The 20412-nt window shown below is 44.4% G+C and overlaps 1 protein-coding gene and 1 long non-coding RNA gene across 3 annotated transcripts in view; one reads left to right on the top strand and one right to left on the bottom strand.

Annotated features, from left to right (window-relative positions):
* The window catches only part of MFAP3L (microfibril associated protein 3 like), a 55998-nt gene extending 49683 nt beyond the window's left edge, over window positions 1-6315 (bottom strand). Inside the window, exon 1 of one of the 2 annotated variants that reach the window (XM_043565729.1) lies at window positions 6208-6315. The gene's annotated coding sequence lies outside the window, so the exon portion shown is untranslated. The remainder of the gene's footprint in view (window positions 1-6207) is intronic. The other variant, XM_043565723.1, reaches the window with a different exon arrangement.
* A 1238-nt stretch (window positions 6316-7553) lies between these two features.
* LOC122474696 lies at window positions 7554-9808 on the top strand. Its single transcript, XR_006294983.1, has 3 exons — window positions 7554-7664; window positions 8206-8304; window positions 8795-9808. It is a non-coding gene; the product is annotated as an uncharacterized LOC122474696 (long non-coding RNA).
* Window positions 9809-20412: the final 10604 nt, after the last annotated feature.

The raw sequence follows: 20412 nt of genomic DNA, 5'->3' as shown, positions 1-20412 counted from the left end.
GCCCAGCCTCTAAGACAGTTGCCTTCCAATGCAGAATTAGGGAAGTCTACCCCACGTCAACATGTCAACATGGTTTCAGTCTCATTAGCATCCCCAAATCCCTCTGCCCAGAAGCTGATGAACCATCAGGGAATCAATTTCTTCTTTCTCTGATGCCTCCCTTACAAAGTACGTGCCCTGCAAAGAAATTCTGATTTCTTCCTTCACACACAGCTCTGCTGTTTGGGCTTTCCTGCTCCTCTGCGGCTTTAGGTCTCTCTGGTTAAACACACGCAGTGGCAGTCAGTCCCTCTGGTCCTGCAAAGTCTGGTGCTCAGCAGGAGAACCCTTGAGACAGTATGCCTTCCCACACTTCTGCGGTACTTGACACAGATAATGCAATCATGTGGGAGCTGCTTCAGATGCCTCCTTTCCTTCCCTGCCCACATGACTATCACATCCCTGGTTTGTCCCAGGTTTATGTGCTCATCATCTCTGACAGGCACCACCCTAGCAGACTCCTTCCTCACTGACCTGCCTTTAGTCTCACCTGCCTCCGATCCACATTCTATGTTGTTGCTGAAATCAGCTGACTATAAAAGATCTGACTTAAAACATATTCAATGTGTTTGTCAGCAGTATAAAACTAATGTCCTCGAAAGGACATACATGATCCTTCATGATCTGACTCCTATCCACTCTTTAACTGCACCTCTGGAGTTTCCCCTGGCCCTCCCCTTTCCTGAGCTTCTTGTATTCCCCACAGCACCTCTGTGCCTCCAGCTGGCCATACTTTCATATCCTTGCACATCTGGCAAACCCCAACTTGGTTTTCAAGTCTTGGTTCAAGATCCCTCCAGGACTCACCCCAGATAGCCCTGGACACCCCTGTTTTCACTGACCTTTACCCATACCTTCATATTTTTTCTGCAATTATTTTTGTGCACATCTGTCCCCAAATTAGATAAACTCTCAGGTCATCAGTATTTGTTGAATGGATTGATGAATTAATTAGAGTGGATGAGAGAAACTTCCGAAGATACAGATTTGGAGATATTGGTGTATGGGCCAGTGGTACAGTCACGAGGGAAAATAAGTCACCCAAAAAGAACATAGAAAACCACAAGACGAAAAGACCAAGGTTATAATTTGGAGAAAAGAAAGACAAACCCTCAGAGAGAGAGAGAGAGAGAGAGAGAGAGAGAGAGAGGAAGACACAAAATCTGAAGCAGGTTCCAGGCTCTGAGCTGTCAGCACAGAGCCCGACGTGGGGCCCGAACCCCAGACTGTGAGATCATGACCTGAGCCGAAGTCGGACACCAAACCAAATGAGCCACCCAGGCACCCCCTCTTATCAATTTTTTTTCTAACATATAGTTTAGTTTGAATTCAGAGCCACTCTTGTAACACTAAGGTGGATTTCTTCAGTTTAGGTTTTCTAGACACATAGAGATGTCAACTGAACCAGACTAGAAGTTTTTATACGACAGAAATTAAGCCCTTGTACTTAAGAGAGAGTGAATAAATAAATATGCTTGGAAGGAATGACTGAATTTCTTATATTTTTAATACAGAAGTTCGGTCATCTAGGATCATACTATCATCCATACCCTGGCCAATATGGAGCCCATGGCAAACACTGCGAAACATGGCCAAACATGGCCATTTTCCCGCTAAGCCTGCAAAAGCCCACAACACCCCACAAGCTACTAGCAACTGGTCAGAGCTGGCCAGGTGACTTGAGACAGTACATCATCTCAAGTTCACTGCATTAGACTTGAGCTTTCCTAGTCCTCTGTTGGTGTCTGCATGGTACACAGCCAGCAGAGCAGCCGTCTGCTAAGAGGAAAATGGGCGGAAACAAAGTAGTTAAAATGTGACTTAGCCCTTCTGCTTTTTACCTTTAGGACCTTCCATTACAGACTGAACGAAAGTTTCTTAAGCTAATGATTTCACACACACACACACACACACACACACACACACACACACACACACACAAATGCCATTGTAGGTCAATTCAGAGAAGTGAATTACAGAACATGCTACTTCCCGATATCTGTCACTGACCACCTCTGGCTAGACACCTTTGTTAAATGGCTGTATGAAACTCGGGGTTTAGCCATACATTGCTTTTTTAAGAAGATAAATCTGGCGGTAGTCTGTTCTTGCATGTTCCTGTTTAAAAATGCTTAGCTGGTGTCCCATTGTTTATCTGTATGTAACAGGATAAAATCCAAACTCCCCTGCGTGGCATCAACTTCACCACGAAAGGACCATTACATTCTCCTTTTCCTGCCTCTGTTCATTATTCCATCATACCAAGTCTTCTTCTTTTCTATGACACTAAGTTATAAATAAACTTGGTGACTGTAACATACAAATGTATTACCTTTCAATTATGTGGGTTAAAAGTTCAAGATGGATCCTACTAGGCTAATCAGAGAGTTGGCAGGGCTGGGTTCCTTCTGGAAGCCTTAGAACAGCATCTGTTTCCTTGCCTTTGCCAGCTTTTAGAGGGTGGCTGAATTCTTGATTTGTGGTTCCCTCGCACCTTGAAAGCCAGTAATGGCCAGTTGAATCTTTTGCACATGGCATCCCTCTGACACTGACTTCTGCTTTCCTCTTCCACCCATACAGACTCTTGTGATTACACTGGGCCTCCCGAATAATCCAGATAATCTCTCCATCTCAAAAGCTTCAACTTAATCACATCTGCAAGGTCCCAGAGTGGACAGCTTGGGGGGGGGGGCATTATTCTAATTACCATACTGGTATTCCCTCTGCCTGTAGAGTTCATGTGTCTGCTTAGAAGACTTCCACCCAAATTCCTCAGGAATTCCTTAAGCTCCTGTGGAAATGTCACTATTTTCATGGGGGCCTCTCTTCCTCCAACCCAAGAGGCTCATTTCTCTGGTCTCCTCAGTCGCATGTACAAATACCTCTTCCTGAAGCACTTACCTCACACTAGAGTTTATTTGTCCTCCAGTATGTGTCTCTGACTAGATTCTGAGTCACTAAGTCTTATTTGTTTCTGCAGCCCCCGGGGCCTACCTATTAAAGGCTGTGGGGAAGAAAAATGAATGTTATATTTTAATGAGTGAAGACCTTGGGTGGAGGCAGAGGCAAGAAGTATGTTTGGAGTACAGCTTAGAAACTAGTTCTGACAGCTCTGAACTGGGTCTTATCACATCATCAACCAAACCCCTTAATCCTTTAACCATTCCAGGGAGGCACTGTAGCAAACTTAAACCATTTGCATCTAGGGATATTTCTAACTTTAATGTGAATTGACATGGATCACAAAATGTTAAATTTTTAGTGTCTTCCTGGGCATGGTTGGAAAAGGGCATGCTGCACCCCCAGTGCTTGGTCAGGTTAGGGAAGTGATGCTATCCGAGTGATTTCTGAATTCCAAAAAAATGACACTCGTCTAACAAACCTGACTGTACTACGTTGGAGGTTAAAAGCAACTTTGCCACAATATTTATTTGGTATTTCAGTATCTGGAAGCTCTTGCATTAAAAAAAAAAGAAGAACAAAAGCTCCAATTAAGCAAAGTTGAAATAGCCTCAATTATTTAAATCGCAAGCCAAATGAGAGGTTGAATAAATTATGGTCACACGAATGGGGGGGATATCTATTTTTTTGAATGTTTTATTTATTTTTTGAGAGACAGAGAGCATGAATGGGGAGGAGCAGAGAGAGAGGGAGACACAGAATCCGAAGCAGGCCCCAGGCTCCGAGCTGTTAGCACTGAGCCCCATGCAGGGCTCGAACCCACAAACGGTGAGATCATGACCTGAGCCGAAGTCGGATGCCTAACCGACTGAACCAACGGGGGGGGGGGGGGGGGGGGGGGGGGGGGGGGGGGGGGGGGGGGTGGGGAGGAGGGGAGAGGGATATCTATTTTTAAAGGCCAATAGTTTGCTGTGAATCTCCAATGTCACTAACAACACAGTACAGTATAGAAATCTGAAGACATGGAAATAAAATGAAAAATGACGTGCCTAACAGTTTAGCTGGAAGAACCCAACAGGGACAAAAAAGAAGCAATTATCACCTGTTTCCTGACTGGAATACAAAGTCTACCCTCCTATTTTTTTCTTCATTAGTAAAACCCTTCATTTTCTTCGTTAATAAGACCCCTCTTCAACCTAACTCCTGTCAGCTGTGTTCATTTTAGTTTAGGGGACTCCATCCTCTGGTGGAATCCCTGAAGCCAGAAGCAGTGCTTCAACGTGCCTCTTGTTAAATTTCATTGTTTTTTCTAACCTTGAAAAAATGAGATGTTTGGATCCAGAAGAGTCCTACTGATCTGCATTAGAGCTTACATTCACCAAGAGGAAAACTAAAACCTTGCTGCTTCCTCTAGGTCAAGAAGAGCCCAAGGCTAAGGGGAGACATGACCAACTTCCATTGGGGAATGCAGCCAGAGAACACGACCTGTGTACTGGGTAAGTTGCACATATACTCAGTACTTCATGGCAGACTTTAAATGTGATGCATTTTTATAGAAAAGGGAAGTACAATTCTCAATATTTGCGCTGTTTTCTTTCAAACTTCTAAATTTTTCTATGAATGTATTTAGAAGTACATTTAGGAGCAATGAACACCACCAGCCAAACTCTTTGGCTAAAATGGAGGAAATTGGTAGAAATACTAATCATATTCCTATTGTTGTTGTCTGGACATTTCAAGCCTTCCCTGTTCTTAAATCTTGCTTATGTATAGGCAAAAGCATAAAGCCCACTGGGGAAATCACTCAGAGTATCTGGAATTAGAGCTGGAGCCATCTCAGGCCAAAACAAACATTAAAGGCTATTCACAAACCAACGAACAGTCAATGCACCTCCAAAGCATATTAAGGTCTGTCAAGAATGCAAACAAATTTTATAATAAGCTTAATAAAACAACTGAACCTACTAAGTGGTACTTATGGAAATAGGCTTGAGAATATAGCCTTAGAGGTAGAACTGGTTCCCACTAGAACAAGAATTGTTTACCTTGCTCCTATTAAATCCAATAATCCAAAGAGTGGTAATGGTACCAACTGTTTTAGGAAGAACCAACAGTAGAAACTCCAGTGGGATCTACAAACCGCATTTTTCTGTAAAATGCCAGTAGAACCGCATCGTTCTAACGTTCTCTTTTCCTAATATAAATCTTTTTCCATCTTTCATTTCATCCTGAACAATCTTACTATGTTCAGCATAGTAGCAACTGAAAAAAAAAATGTGTTTCATCTAGAAGCAAAAGTGAGAAACCTTTACAAAAAACACTGAGCTTCTCCAACGCTAGATTTCCAAGTTCTTAATATAAGCTAAGATAACGCAAAATAAAGACTGCCACTGTAACCAAACTTTTCTGCTACCAAGTATTCTTAAAAACAAGGACAATTCAACCATAATAGATTATTTTCTACAGCGTGAGCAGATAATGGACCTACAAACATTCTTCCTTTTTGCTGGCTTGCTTTATAAATCTTGCAACTTGCAAGCTCAAGTTGTTTTTGGAGGCGAAGGCAAGTTAATGGTCGAGCTTAAAATAAATAGGCTTTGCAATTACTTTTTTTTTTTTTAAACCAACGAAGCACGTTTCCCCATTCCACGCCATGAAGCAATTCGATGTCAACTTGCTATGGAGTCAAATGCGACAAACTCCGAGAGCTCCAGTCGCGAGGCGGCGGCTTGCTGCACCCACAGCTTCCCGCACTCCTGCAGCATCAGGACGCGGCACTCTCTCGGCTCTGGGCGCAGAACCCAAACTCCCGGCCTCCCGGCCACGGGACAGTACACCCTACCCCCGTCCCGGGGAAACTGAGGCACGGTGACCCAAGCGATCTGGAGTCTGGCGAAGGCCCCCGCCGCTGCTTGGCGTTCCAGTGGCCCCGGAGGTTTGGGAGGCTCCTCGGCAGCACACTGTAGACACCGCGCTCCTCACCGTAGGAAGATTATGGCACAAGCCCAAGAGGTGGCTGTCCCCAACCCACCGGCCCCCGGGGTCCCGCCCCGCACGGATCTCGAAGCATCCTGCGACCCCCCAGGAGCCAGCTTCTGGGACCTCGCGGCGCCTCCAGTGCGCAGCCTACGCCTTGGGCTTCGCCAGCCTAAGCGCCCGAAAGTTCCGCGGCCCCCAGTGTCCGCAGCGACCCGGCCGCCCACCCCGTGCGGGGCTCCCTGCCACCCGCGCCCAGTCGCCCCAAGCTGTCCCGGCGCCCCTGCTAACCTGACGCCGCCGCGCCACTCAGGTGGCCGCCGTGCGCCTCTCGCCATGGCCAGCCTGCGAGCTGTCGCCGCTCCGCGCCCCGCGCCCGACGCCCGGCAGCACCGACTGCGGGCGAGCCGCCTCCGCCAGCGCCTGGCAGCGATGCGGGCTGCGCCGCGGGCGGCCGAGAGTGCGGAGCTTCCCACCTACAGGAGCCGGAGCCGGCCGGTGCCGAGCATGCCCAGTGCGGCTCGCCAGGCGGCGCGGAGGCGCGGGGCCAGGCGAGGTGTCGCCGCCGGGTTTTCGCTGCAGCCACAGGCGCGGGGCGGAGCTGGCGGCGCCGGGCGAACCTGTGGGAGCCACGGGACACGCCCGCAGAGGAGTGGGGCGGGCTGGGGGCGCGGAGTCCCTCATTCAGTTTGCTCATCCTCCCGGGGTGGGACTCCGCCGGCCCCGGGGCCCCGCTCCAGCACGTCATGGGTGTTGCTGGAGCCGAGGGCACTTATTTCCGACGCTGTGGTGCTTGGGCAGCGTGACTGATAATTGTCAGGGGGCAGGGCGCTCCCAGGGCTTCCAGCGCAACTTTTCTGAGCGTCGCGTCGCCTTGTTGTTTAGGGACACCCGGGAACAGGTTTCCTAGGATCCCATCCTGGGATACCGGAGAGAGCCAACGTCCAGCCCCTGAACTTACCGTGTCTCCAAGGCCACCTGTCAAGCCACTTTGCAATTAAAACCTTCGCTTGTCTCCCCGGGTGACTCTGCTGTCAGTTCTAAATCCCACACTGAAGAAGCTGGAAGAAAACACAGCAGGACGTTCACTGGTGGCTTCTGAGAGGTGGGGTTCCAGGGATTTTAAATGTTCCTCATTTTCGATTATTTGTAGGTTTCTATGTTTTCTCTAATGAACGATATGGTGCTTTTTAAAGAAGGTATGTTATTCTAAAATTATTTGTGAGTAACGCCTGCAGAACTTCGGCGGCACGACCCTGCGACGTAGGCAGCGCCCCCCGCCCTCCTCGTTTTCTTTTTAGACTTGAGGGAGACAATTTCTGGGGGCTGGGCCAGGCTCCTCCTCCCCGGCTCCTTTCGGCCCGTCCCCTTGGCCACGCCTCACCTCGATTCTTTTACTCCAGTACCGCCCCTTCTCCTTCGGCTGCTGCGAAAACTAGGAGAGGTGGATTTTCAACACTGACGTTCCCCGTGGCTCTTGTAGCCAGACTGGGCATGTTCCGCCGCCGGGTCAGGGACTGCTGACAGGAGAGAGGCGTCTTTAAGCAACTCTCAATCTCCCTCCTTCTTCTCTCTGTCCTTGGCGAACGAAACAAAGTAGCACCTCCGACCCCCTGCCCGGAGCTCGGACCTGCAAAGTGGGTCAGGACTCGACTGAGCATGCTCAGAACAGTGCCAGAATGCTGCACGCGGCTGCATCTCGTTGCCCAAGGTTGATGTAGCTGCGCTCGCTAGTCACGACCTCGAAGGTCAGGAGGCGGGTGCAAGCGGGGGTGGGGGGGGGGGGAAGGGGATGTGGCCTTGACACCTGGACACGTCTCCCCTACCCAGGCTGAATTGGGAGGCGGGGGCAGGGTACGTGGGATCTGGCTTATAAGTGACTCAAAGCCTGATTTTTCCCTAAAAGATTGAAATTAGAAATCATATTTTAACATTAGCTTTATGGCATCTCCAATAATCACATATTTTAGCTCTAAGAACTTTTCAGCCCATCTTTCTTTAGAGAAGTGTAAACCTTTTTTCAAGTATTTAATAAGAACTCTTTACATTTGTAGTAGAACCCTAAATTCTCACTTGTTTTATCAAAGATTAAATGTTTGTCCTCACTTTCAAATAATTCCACAGGATTATATTCCCCCCTCTCCCCCGCCCTTTGGACAATTCTTTGTTCCCTCTGACTCTCCAGTCCACCTCTTTTCAAATTCTCAGAGAATCTGCAGAATACTCTCTTGCTGTCTTAGATAGGCTTGAGGCAAATGTGGGAAACTTGCTCTGAATCCTCTGTTGCAGAAGAGAACACTGAAGTGCAGAAGGATAACAGGGAAGAGATTTTACAGGCTTGTGGTGAATAAACTCAAGAACCCAGAGAGAGCCTTGCAGTGAGCCCAGGTGGGTGAGTGGGATACTTTTCTGTTTTCTGTTTTCTATCTGAGGAGGAGAAAGATAGGCAGGTGATGTTTGGTTTGAGAGTGGGAAATATCCTCACTAAGGGTTGGCTTCATCTCAACCTTTCCCTCTCATCCAGCTCTGGTTCAGCTTTGGCCTGATGGGAGGCACCGTCTTTAGGTGGAAGGTCACTCCTAGGAAGAACCTCGCTGTCTCCCCCTAGACTCTAACTTGTGCTGGAGTCCCCCTTATCTCTGAACTTTGAGACTCCATTGTTGCTGGTACCTTCTGAGCACTGCTGTTGATCCCTATAGACATCCACACCACAAATAGTCTGGCTGGGGAAAAGATGGGTACGACATCTCTTTAACAGTCCATACTGCTATTCAGATGGGGGAACAAATGAAGCTTCCTGGTCCCCAGTCTTCCATGACACAAACCTTTCTTGGTTTTAATACTTTTCTGACTGTTCCTTCTCCTCTTCTTTCTCCAGGTTCTTTTCCTTTGGACCACTCCATTGTAAGTTTTCTGTCCTATGCCCTCTTCTCTTCGGCTCTCCCTAAGGGTGCTCATCCAGTGCTATGACTGTCAGTGTCAAGGTGGTATTCAGTTGGTGTATGCACATAGGGCCATGGTAGCTGCTACCATGGTAGCATGGTAGATTGTCCAATTGTTTCTGGTCCATCAGGTACCTGCTCTGATTGGTCAGTGTCTATGCCTCACTATTTGTCTCTACTGGTTATTAATATTTTGAATATTATCTTTACTCCTAACATTATATTCCTCTCCAAATCTCCCTGCGTTCAGACCTTTATATGTCATCTACCAATCTTAATTGCTATGACCCTCGGGAAACTTGAGCCAAATACGTCTCAAAACAGAACTTATGAGCTGTAGTAATTCTTCTACTTAAATGTCCTAACTTGGCTACTGGTGTGTGCCCCATAAAAATGAATGCTATCCTAGATTCACCCATCTGCCTTTCCTCTGTCATCCAGTGAATCACTGCCCTTAGACATCTCTGAATACAGACCCTCCACCTGCATTGCCTTCTCGGGTCTGTCATCCCTTCTAAATGGTTCTCTCTCTCTGTGTTGCCTCCAATCTAGCCTTCTTGCCTCCTCAGACTTTTCCTTTTATGCAAATTATATTTCAGCATATCTGCTAAAAATCTTAAATTGATTCATAGTGCCTTCAGGATAAAGTTTTAAGCATGAACTGGCCCCTGTTTCCCTCTCCAGATTAGTCTCCAGCCAGTGTCTCCTCATATCCCATATCCTAGTGGATGCAACCTATTTGCTATGGGAATTCCTGCCTCCATGTTCTTTTAGTTCTTTTGTTTCTTCTTTCCTCTTGTTTACCCCTTGGCAACTGTTAAGCCTTCAAGGTCCAGTTCAGGCTGACTCCCCTGTGACCTCCACAAGATGACTTCATCCTGAATACTTCACCTGTATCATATACTTTGTGTTCATTTTTGATACTAACCTTGATTTATTATTTTTTTTTCAACTTCTCCACTACATTGTAGGCGATGTGACAGCAAGGGCTTGTCTCAACCATCTTTGTATCCTTATGTTCAGTTTTTAGTAACATTTTACTTAACAAATGAATGATAGACGTTTGTACCCTTGCGATATTTAAAGTTCATTAATTTTTAAAATTCTTCCTGAAATTGTAAATGGAATGCAAAGAAAAAGTACCAGAACAAAGTCACATCACATACAACCTGCTGAATGGTTATGTTTTTTTGAGCAATATAAGCAAGATTTCAGATTTGACCTTAAACCCAGTGAATTTTTTACCGGCTTAGGAAATCAGGAAGCGTTTTGTGAGCCAATCTGATTTTCTTGTATTGTCAGTCTGTAACTGCTGAAAGCTCAGCATTGTATTGCTAATTAATCCACAAATTCCATTGTTCTCTATCATTGTGTTTCCTTCCCTGGGGTTGTTATAATCCTCTAATTATATAGTTAGTCCTTAGAATAGATTTTGTTTATTTTTTTTCTGTTGAAAGTATGGCACCTCTGGAAAGCAGATTAACCCTTTAGGAATGAACATAATTTTTATGGTTCTACCAGTTCCCATTGTCTTCCCAGAGCTCTTACAGCTAACTTATGGAGCGGACTGACCACTGGCTTCAGAACCCTCCACGGGATGAGGAACACATTACAGACCTCCTGGATAGAATGGTCTATGGGGCAGCAATTTTAGCAAGCCCTGAAGGGGATTCCAGACACTGTATTTGAGAACTGTAGTTCTACATCATGTAATAACTGTCAGTCCAGAACTTCAAGTATCCCCAGTATTGGTTTTCTTTGGCGGAGAGATATATGTGAGTGGGAAGGGAATCGGTCCATTTAAAAAAGTGTTGTCCATATTTGTGCTTATTAAATAGCCTTGACTTAGAATCTGGAGAATATAGAAGAGTACGTAGCAAAGTAGCTTCTTGGTTTTCTGTGTGTTGAACCACAGGGGTTTTACTTGGTGACCATGTAGGCCAGAGGACCATGTAGGTATTATTCTCCAGCACCTCTTCCCTCAATTCGGCCTTCTTTGACAAAGGGTGACTGGGACAGCAGAAAGTCTGAACTTGTCCCCTTCCTGGAAGAGACAATAAGAGGTTTATGAACCTACATTAGGCTTTTTCCTTGTTCCTGGGAGTCTGAAAGGATGCAATTAGGGAGGGGCCAGCAGAAGGGATGAAAGAAAACAAATATGTCTCCCCACAGTCTTGTGATTTGCTGGCCAAGGAGAGGGAAGCTTCCTGAGAAGTCTGAATGAATATTAGAAAAATATTTTCTTCCTCGTCGTGGGTTTAGACTGAGTATTTGTGTTGGTCCTTTGGAGGTGTGTGTGCATGTGTGTGGTCTAACCAGTTAGCCAGCTGCAAAAATCAGGGCAGCAGATGGCGTGCCTGCTACTCACAGGGAGCAGAAGCTCCAGCTTATAGGGTCACGCCCTTCCTGGACCTCCCTGTGAGACAACACTGAAGCCCTGCCCTCCTGGACAGTTTGCCAGCCTGGGACATTCATGGGCATTGTAGTCGAGCCTCCCCCCCCCCCCCCCCCCCGGGCTTCCTTGTGGACAATGACTCCCATCTAAGGAAATGAATTATTGGCCAGAGAAGAGATGAATCTAGAAATCACCACCTCTGTGTAGGAGCTTTCTGAAAGGTGGATGGATATTTGCACAGGAAGTTCAGAAGAGGGAACTCCTTGGTAAGAGAGGTGTGAAAAGGAAAGGCTGACTGGGGCCATGGGGTGAGTCCTAGGGAGACCCCTTTGTAAAAACTTGACTTCACAAGTGCCTCTCTCTTGGATTCTGGAAAAGTTCTGTTTTGTGCATAGCATGAAGTTTTGTTCTTCCAGCTTACGTTTTCCTTGGGAAGGAAGGAAGGCCAAACCTTCACTTTCCTACGATAGGGTGGAGGAGATTGGTGTTGGGTGACCCAAGTTATCAAATGAACAAATCACTGTCTGACAAGTGGGAAAGCAAACATCCAAAGGAAGCCAACATATTCTCCAGGAGTCCTACGAGGACAATCCTTTGTCCCCAACACTTGACGGGGAGGTCACAGTACCAGCTTCAGAATGCTGCTCAGGCACCAAGGGCTCTCAAGCCCAGGTGAACCTCTGGAGCATCACTGTGACCCCAACTGGAATAATCTGATAAGTCTGTGCAGTGAGAGATCCAAAATAAACTCTGAAAGTAATTGTCCATCTCTGTTCTGGTGATTTTCATGCATCTCTCTCTTGAGTAGCAAATATACTAGAGTTCAGAGGGAAGGGAAGGAAATCCTATATTTTTTCTTTTTGTCTTGTGGTTAAATGGGACACCAAACGTCTCTGTGTGGATGCAGCGACTCCTGTGAGGGCAAAGGCTGGGAAGAAGCCCCAAGCTGTGGCTGGGGCAGAGAGGACAGAGGATGAGGTGGAGGAGAGGGAAGTATTAGCTCTCTGTGGGGGCTTAGGGGACTTACAGCACCAAGAATGGGGGGAATAATATGCCAGCCCAGCAGTAGGTAGAAAGAGCTAGTTTTCATTTGGTAAGATTTGAAGGACACTGGAAAGCTAAGAAGCCCCTCATTCTATGGAGATCTGGTTTCCTTTCTTGGGATCTTCCCCTCTGCTGGGCCAGGTTTCCATAAAGCAAGGAGCTGTCATCCAAAGCTCAGGCCTTTCCCTGAGAGGCTCCATAGTGGGGAACGTGAAGGCTCTGGACGTCTACAAGTGAATTGTCACCATGGCTCAGGGCTGAGAGGGCCCTAAAATTTACTTTTTATGATGTTACAATGGTGGTTTGAGCCAACACTTGGAATAAAGTTTTCTAACAGATTGAAACTGTTCTTTCCCATCACAAGGATGCAGCTCAGTGTGCTAACCTTCAATGTGATCCCTGACTTCCCTCTTTCAAATAGTAAATACAACTTCTATGTGTAATTAATGGAACCACTGTGTTTGGTTCATTCTCCACCATGGATGAGTGTGCTTATGAATAGTTTTTTTTTTTTTTTCCCTCTTAAGGATAGTGTTGGGGTTATGACATAACTGGTTATCTGGCTGAGGGAATAGGTTTCCCATTTGGACCACCTGCTTTTCAGGCATATATGAGCTTTGAAACTTCTCTTTAGTAAGTCTTTTCAACCTAATCCAGTATAGTTTCTGCCATATAATAGATGCCAATAAATTTTGTTGAGTTGCATGCTGGATATTGGTGTTAGAACTGCACATTGGAGTATCTTGGAAGCAGGCATTTTATTTAATTTTTTTCAACGTTTATTTATTTTTGGGACAGAGAGAGAGCATGAACGGGGGAGGGGCAGAGAGAGAGGGAGACACAGAATCGGAAACAGGCTCCAGGCTCTGAGCCATCAGCCCAGAGCCTGACGCGGGGCTCGAACTCACCGACCACGAGATCGTGACCTGGCTGAAGTCGGAAGCTTAACTGACTGCGCCACCCAGGCGCCACAAGAGGCAGGCATTTTAAAATACAAATACCATCAGTTGCTTGGCTGGTCTGAAATGCCATTCAGATTTTAGCCTCTCAGTCTGTATGATATTGATTCTGCTTTTCTTTCTGATGATGTGTTTCAGGAATGTCACCAGCATGTTTCTTTTTGATTTGGGTCAGCTGGCAGAAAGGCAAGGCTGCTAATAAATTGTGAATGAGTATATGGCTGAAAGCATGAACATTTTGAAGGAGAAAGTTACTAAGGAACAGTTAGTGGCTGATTTTTCAGCATCATAGTTTATGAGTTCCCTATCATAATTCCTGCTATTAATTATATGTAATAGCATTTCTGCTATTAGTTTCAAGGAGTCTTCATTTTTGCTTTCATAGGAATTTTAAAGGTGGCATGATTTTGAAATTAACCATCCATAAAACTGGAGGAATTTTGTGACTATATTTATGAACTAAATGGGCCGATTTTCTTAAACTGAGCAGAAATTACGATTTGGTGCTCATAAGGGTAGAAGGTAAGATGTAGGGTGAGGTGGCTCAGAGATACAGCTAAGTGTCATTAATAAGCATAATGACATTGCCTAACAATGACAGGGAGAAGATAGAGTGGAGTATAAAAGGACTCTGCAGATCTGTCTTGATGTGATTGATTTCAGTGATTTATAATTCTGTGTGTGTGCTTTGGTCCATAGCACTAATTATTGAAGATGGACTAAGCTTGAAAGGGGGAATACCCAGCCTGTCTTTAGGAGTCTTCTACTGTTACGTGAATATGACATTTAATCACATTAAAAGTCTACTATTGCTTATTGCTCATAAGAGACAGGGTAGATAATGAGTTCACCTAGAGCAGCTCCCTGTCATCCATGAGCCCTTTACCAGCCTGTAATTTACCTGGCCCTGGGCCCCCACTCCTAAGGGTACCGGAAAAGCCAGAGAATGAACGAGATTTCTGAAGGTGTTAGTGTTAAAAAAGAGCACCAAAATAGTCATCCAGGGGAAAGTCACACTCCCTCTCCCTGCCGTAAGTTCATTCTATAGCTTGAGGTCTGGCATTTTGAAGTTCCTACATACTACAACTACGGACCTAGTACTAGGAACTTTGGGGACTAGGGTGTTTTGCTTACAGAGGTCTTAATTTGGATTTCTGTCTGTCTCTTATTTTTGCTTGTATTTACCGTCACACTATTTTTCTTGAGAGTGTTCTTTGCCTGCCTTTCATAATATTGTGGGAAGAGTCATGAGAAGACTAATGGGGAAATGAGGAGCCCAAGCCCATAAGGGAAGAATCCAAGAGACTCCTCAGAGAGGAGCTAGGCTGCAGCTGTCCAACAGCATCCCTGTTGCCCGACTTCCAGGATGGTTCCCAAAGATCACATGCTTCAATGTTTGAACTCATTGATTTCTTATAAGATTCTGGCTCAGGCATAGGTTTCCCGTAAATTGTTAACTAACCTAAAATATTCAAAATGTGATATGACAGGCAAATCAGGAACGCAGAAGTTACCCAGTTCAAGGGTCACTGACTCTTTGATGCCTGCATTTAGTACAAAAATGTACCTTTTTAAATTTGAGATCTACGTACAAATGCATTTAAATTGTTAAGAAACCATATTAAGAGAGTAGTATCGGCAGCTTCAGAGAGGCTGATGTATTATCAGATCCCTTCTTAGGCTTCCCTTGCTCAACGTCCTCAGCTTTCCCCAACCCCTGGCTCCACCAGCGTCTCATTTCCTGTAGGAGAAGGCCTTAGTCTAAGTGGATCTTTCTTCAGGCAGTGCTAAGGGGGCCAAGAGGCTGAAGTCTAAAAGCACAGGGTCCTGGGGATCTTCTGGGTGCTCAAGGTTACCCTGGACCAGGAGTGTTGTATCCTGCTTCCTGCTCCAGCTCTTTCCTGGTCCCTGTCTTATTTTTGCTTGCATTTACCTTCTGTCATCAGGGTTGAGGATGATAAAAGAATGTAGTTAGAAGTCATTTGCCACTGCTTTTAATCCTCCTCCCCGCTATCTCCCAATCCGTTATAGTGATACCAGGTGGAAGCTTGGTGTTGGGGCTGATATGACTCCCCACCATCCTCTTATCAGCTCTGCTTTACCAAGCATGGGATGATGCCCTGCTAGTTTTTAGTGCTAAGCACTGTTACACCTGACTCAGTCCTATTAAAGATATCTAGCATCCAGTGGATCACCCCTGGGGATTTCCTCAGAGCTCCTCAAATGCCAGTAGGACTCTCAGAGCTGCAGCTCGATCTGGACTTGTAGTTTAGAGCTGTGAGTTCCTTGGAAGGTCTAGAGGTGGGGCCATGGAGTGATAGAAAACAGGATTTTTTTTTAAGTTTATTTATTTATTTTGAGAGAGAGCACACACACGTGCACATGTATGCGTGGGAGAGAGGCAGAGAGAGCAGGAGAGAGAGAGAATCCCAAGCAGGGTCCATGCCCAGCGAGGAGCCAGACTCAGGGCTTGATCTCATGATGGTGAGATCATGACCTCAGCCGAAACCAAGACTTGGATGCTTAACCAACTGAGCCACCTAAGTGCCCTAGAAACAGGGGTTTGAGAAGGGGGTATATATATCTTCACTTTATGCTCTTATCAACTGAATGCAACTTTTTAATGGAATAATTACCTTTAATATCTGTAAATGCATATTGATAGTTTTAGAGTGAGATTATTTTCTATTTGTTGCATTAACTGTCAAGGTGTATCATCCTAAACATTAAGGTGACTGTGGATCACCAGCACACATATGATGACATGGTAAGTTGAATAATGTTTTTTCAGTTTCAGTATGATTTACTCTTAATATCATCACAATAAATTAGCCATATAATTCATGAGTTTTAGAATGAATTAGATGTAATATTTTGGATCAGTGAAACTAATATTGCGGTAAGAGGAAAAATCAAGTCTAATGCATGCATTTTAATTTATTATAAAACAAATATGCCAGATTTGTCTACAGTTCAGGAAGATTGCATAATTTATAGTGACAGTTCATTTACAAAAGAACTAGGGTGACTTTTTTTTTTTTGGTAAGCTATAAAACAAATTGGAGAGTGACTCTTATCCCATGAGTTATTTATAGTGGAAGATTAATAAAACCATTAAGCATGATGAATGAATTTTCAGTGACAGGCTTACAGCAAGAATACATATCAGCAACAATAAAAATATAATGAATTTTATGTTTTTAATCAGTCCAAAGAATTTTCCTAAACATCAAATTAAGTGATTTCATTTTTATCTGGTACAACATTAAAACTGTTTTATTGTGCAAGCTACATTTAACATGCATTGCCTATGCACCCAAACTAATTAAAACTCCTGAGGATAGAGGCCACATCTCATGTTCTTGCAGCCTGCATCCACAGTATTATTCTACACATAGTAGGTGCTTGCTAAATGTCTGTTGAATAAAATATGAACTTAGTAATGACTTATACAGTTTTCAAATAAACTAGTCTCCATTAGGAAAAGAGGTATATGGAGAAAAAGGCAATGAATTCATTTTGAATAGTTGTTTGCCTAAAAAAAAAATAAAGAATGATTATTTGGTTAGAAGCAAGTTGACATTTGGGGATGTGGCTTCTCTTGTACATCCAGGTTCAGAAATTAGTATATAGTAAAAATTAATCTAGAAAATTTCTTACATTGACCATAATATTTAACATACCTGTTTGAGTATATAATCTATTTCCAAAAAGGAGGGATGAAAGGAAAGTCTCTATACAACTATCTGGGTGTCAGATCCATCTGTTTGGAAGATACCCAGCAAATTCCCAGGTGAATGGAGTCTAGAGGGGATACATGTAAGGGTTGCTGCTTGACCACAAGATTGATGCCATTCTGTCTTAATATCAAACCTCTGTAACTATAATGTCTAAGAGATGCATAATGCTATGAGGATTAAACATAATAAGGAGTCATGTTTTCTGTATCTAATAAGGATCAGATGCTAAAGTCAGAAGCTCCAGTGCCTTTTGTCCTATAAGTAGGAGTTTTGTGAAGTGAAGTCCATGGCAATTCTTTGATTCAGTGAAATAATTTGCGAGTTGCCACAGCTCCATGCTTAAGCCATGTTGGAGCGAGGTTGGCACAGAGAGGTTTTGAGCCAGTTTGAACTGTTTGTTGAAGGCCTGTTTGGTTGGTTACTGCTCTCAGATAACAGCATACTACAGCATGCCAGTGAAACCAAGATATCATTTATGTTTGGAATTTGATTTCACCTTGTACTGGTTTCTAGAGGAGTCTGTCCAATGTTTTAAGATGGTCACAAGGCAGATTGATGAGGCATAATGGATCAGCACAACTTGTCATCATTTAAAGAAAAATGTGCAGCCTGGTGGGCAGTCTGAAGTTGATTAAATGACTGAGGTCGGTCATTAATAATGTTTTATTTCTGTTCCATTTGTGTGAGTGCACCATACATTTCTTAGCCTTTCCTTTAATGATATCCTTACTAATTTAAGTGCCATGCAGGACTCTGTAACCTGCTTAAGGAAACTGGATGATCAAAACTGAACCAAGGGTTATCCTGAAATAACTTGATGGTTTAGATGCCAGGAATGCTGAGTTAATTTTAGGCTTGAAATATCAGTGGCTGCAATGGCTTATCTTAGCAACGAGATATATTTCTGACAGTACTACGGAGAGCTTTCGGCTACAACATGGTTTTCCAGGGGTCACAGGGCACTGATACTTGCCATGTTGTTGAGTAAAACCTGAATGATGGAGAGTGTGGATTTCATGAGCTCCACGAATCTTTGTGTTCTTCTCATTTAATCACGCTTAATATTTCCAACCCAGAGTGGAACATAATGAACCCCGTTCCAACAGGCCTGGCATTCTATGGGAGCAGAGTAGCTGGGCCTCCATAGGCTGAGTTGCTCTGGAGTAAGAGTTTTCTACATATTGCTTTATCCCGCCAGCATCCTCTGGCCAGACTGCCGTGGATGCTCCTCTCCTCCCATTGGTGTATCTACCACTTGAGTTGTTCTCCATTTACAAAATGGGAATAGTGGTGCTTCCTTCGAGTGCCTGTGATCTTGTGTGTAAAAGTGCTAACTAACTGTATATGGCATTTGAATGTACACTGAGAAGCTCCATACACACATGGGCACAGCACACCGTCACTGTGGAGGTGCATTTGCTGTACCGTCGTAACCCAAAGTACAGATTCAAAACGCATTGGTTTGTGTACTGTGCGCATAAGAGTAATTTCCATGAGAGAGGACCTCAAAAGATGGGCAAAACTGCATAAATCCTATGTGTGTGTGCTACGGACTGAGTTCTCTCAAAATCCCTATGTTGAAACCCTCTCCCCCACTGTGATGATGTTAGGAGTAGGGTTGTAGTTAGGTCATGAGGGTAGGATCCTCTCGCTGTGATTAGTGCCTTTATAAGAAGAAACACAAGAAGGTCTTTCTCTCTGCCATGGAAAGACACAGTGAGGAAGCAACCATCCACAGCTGGGAAGAAAGCACTTACTAGAACCCCACCATTCTGATGTCCTGATCTCAGACTCTAGCCTCCAGAACTGTAGGCAATGTCTATTGTGTAAGCTGCCTAGCCTATGGTATTTTGTTAGAGTAGCCAGAACTGACTAAGATGGTGTGTTTCCGGAAAACATTTATCTAGAACCTAACATCATCCCTCAGGGTAATAGTCTTACACTGACTCATATCTCCTTATATGCAAGAATCAGCTTACAGCAGGACAAAGGAGTGATAATTTCAGCATCAGCCAACATTAGTGCCATATTAGTGCAGTGTGCTGCTGTCATGAGGGCCTGAGGAGTTTTCTTTTTTGTAAGGATGCAGTTACATGAGGTTTTCAGGATAGGGCGGCTGTGTTTCATGCAGTTCTGTTTTTGTTTGTTTGTTTGTTGTTTTGTGATACTTGAGGATAATTCAAAGCATCTCTTACAGAAAAGGTCTATGATCATTTGCTGTCACTGAAATTCTTGGATTCTGATTTTTTTCTTTAACTTAAAAACAATGTTGTTTGATGTTAGAGAGACAGAGCATGAGCAGGGGAGAGGCAGAGAGAGAGGGAGACAGAATCCTAACGAGGCTCCAGGCTCTGAGCTGTCAGCACAGATGCAGGGCTCGAACCCACAAACCAAGAGATTTGACCTGAGCCAAAGTCTGATGCTCAACCAACTGAGCCACCCTGGTGCCCCTTCTTTAAATATTTTCTAAAAAGTCAATTGCTTACAAATTTTGAATGCTGTCAGTCATTTCCTACCCTTGCCTCTTTTCTGGAATTGCAGTGCTCTGTGTACAGAATTTGTAAGGAGTGGTAGTGCTTGAATGCTTATGTCTCTAGAAAAAATTATTCACTCAATTTATTTTTATTTCTCCTGGGTTTTTGTTGTTGTTGTTGTTGTTGTGTATTAGGCTCTTGTCATAGTTTTTTTCTGTGTCTTTTAATTTTTAGAAGCTCTGTCACCTTTACAGTACATATGAGAATAAGTTATAAACACACACAGAACATTTTCCACAAAGTGAATTTTCTTGCATAAGGAGTTTATTGTGTTACTGAGCCTCTAATAGGGAAATGTAATCAGCAGATAAGAATGAGAAATGGGAACTCCCTCCCCCTTTTCTCTGTCATTTACACTTTACCTTTGATTATCTGCTATGTGTAAAAGGTAACATGATGGCAGATAAAACTTAGCTTAGAGTTTGAAAGCACACATCATTCTAACAGCACAGACAGGCATGCATTTGCCCTCGGTATCTGGGAAGACCTGACAATTCCATAAAAACAGACTTTATAGAATGTGTAGCTACCCTGTCCATTTGAGATCATACAGTTTTTTTTTTAATGTTTTATTTGTAAGGGAGAGAGAACACAAGTGGGGGAGGGTCCGAGACAGAGGGGGACAGGGGTTCAGAAGCAGACTCTGCCCTGAAAGCTTTGGTGCTGACAGTGTGGAGCCCAGTGTGGGGCTTGAATTCACTAACTGTGAGGTCATGACCTGAGCTGAAGTCAGACACTCAACCAACTGAGCCGCCCAGGAGCCCCCAGATCATACAGTTTGTAATGTACATGTTGGACAGGTGTTTTTAAGTCACCTTAAGTCCTTTTCAGAAATGGAGATACACGTTAATAAATAAGCCACCAAATAAGCAAAGAGATATG

This window comes from Prionailurus bengalensis, chromosome B1, assembly GCF_016509475.1.
Source record: "Prionailurus bengalensis isolate Pbe53 chromosome B1, Fcat_Pben_1.1_paternal_pri, whole genome shotgun sequence".
Taxonomy (NCBI): domain Eukaryota; kingdom Metazoa; phylum Chordata; class Mammalia; order Carnivora; family Felidae; genus Prionailurus; species Prionailurus bengalensis.
This window is presented reverse-complemented; position numbering and strand designations above follow the sequence as displayed.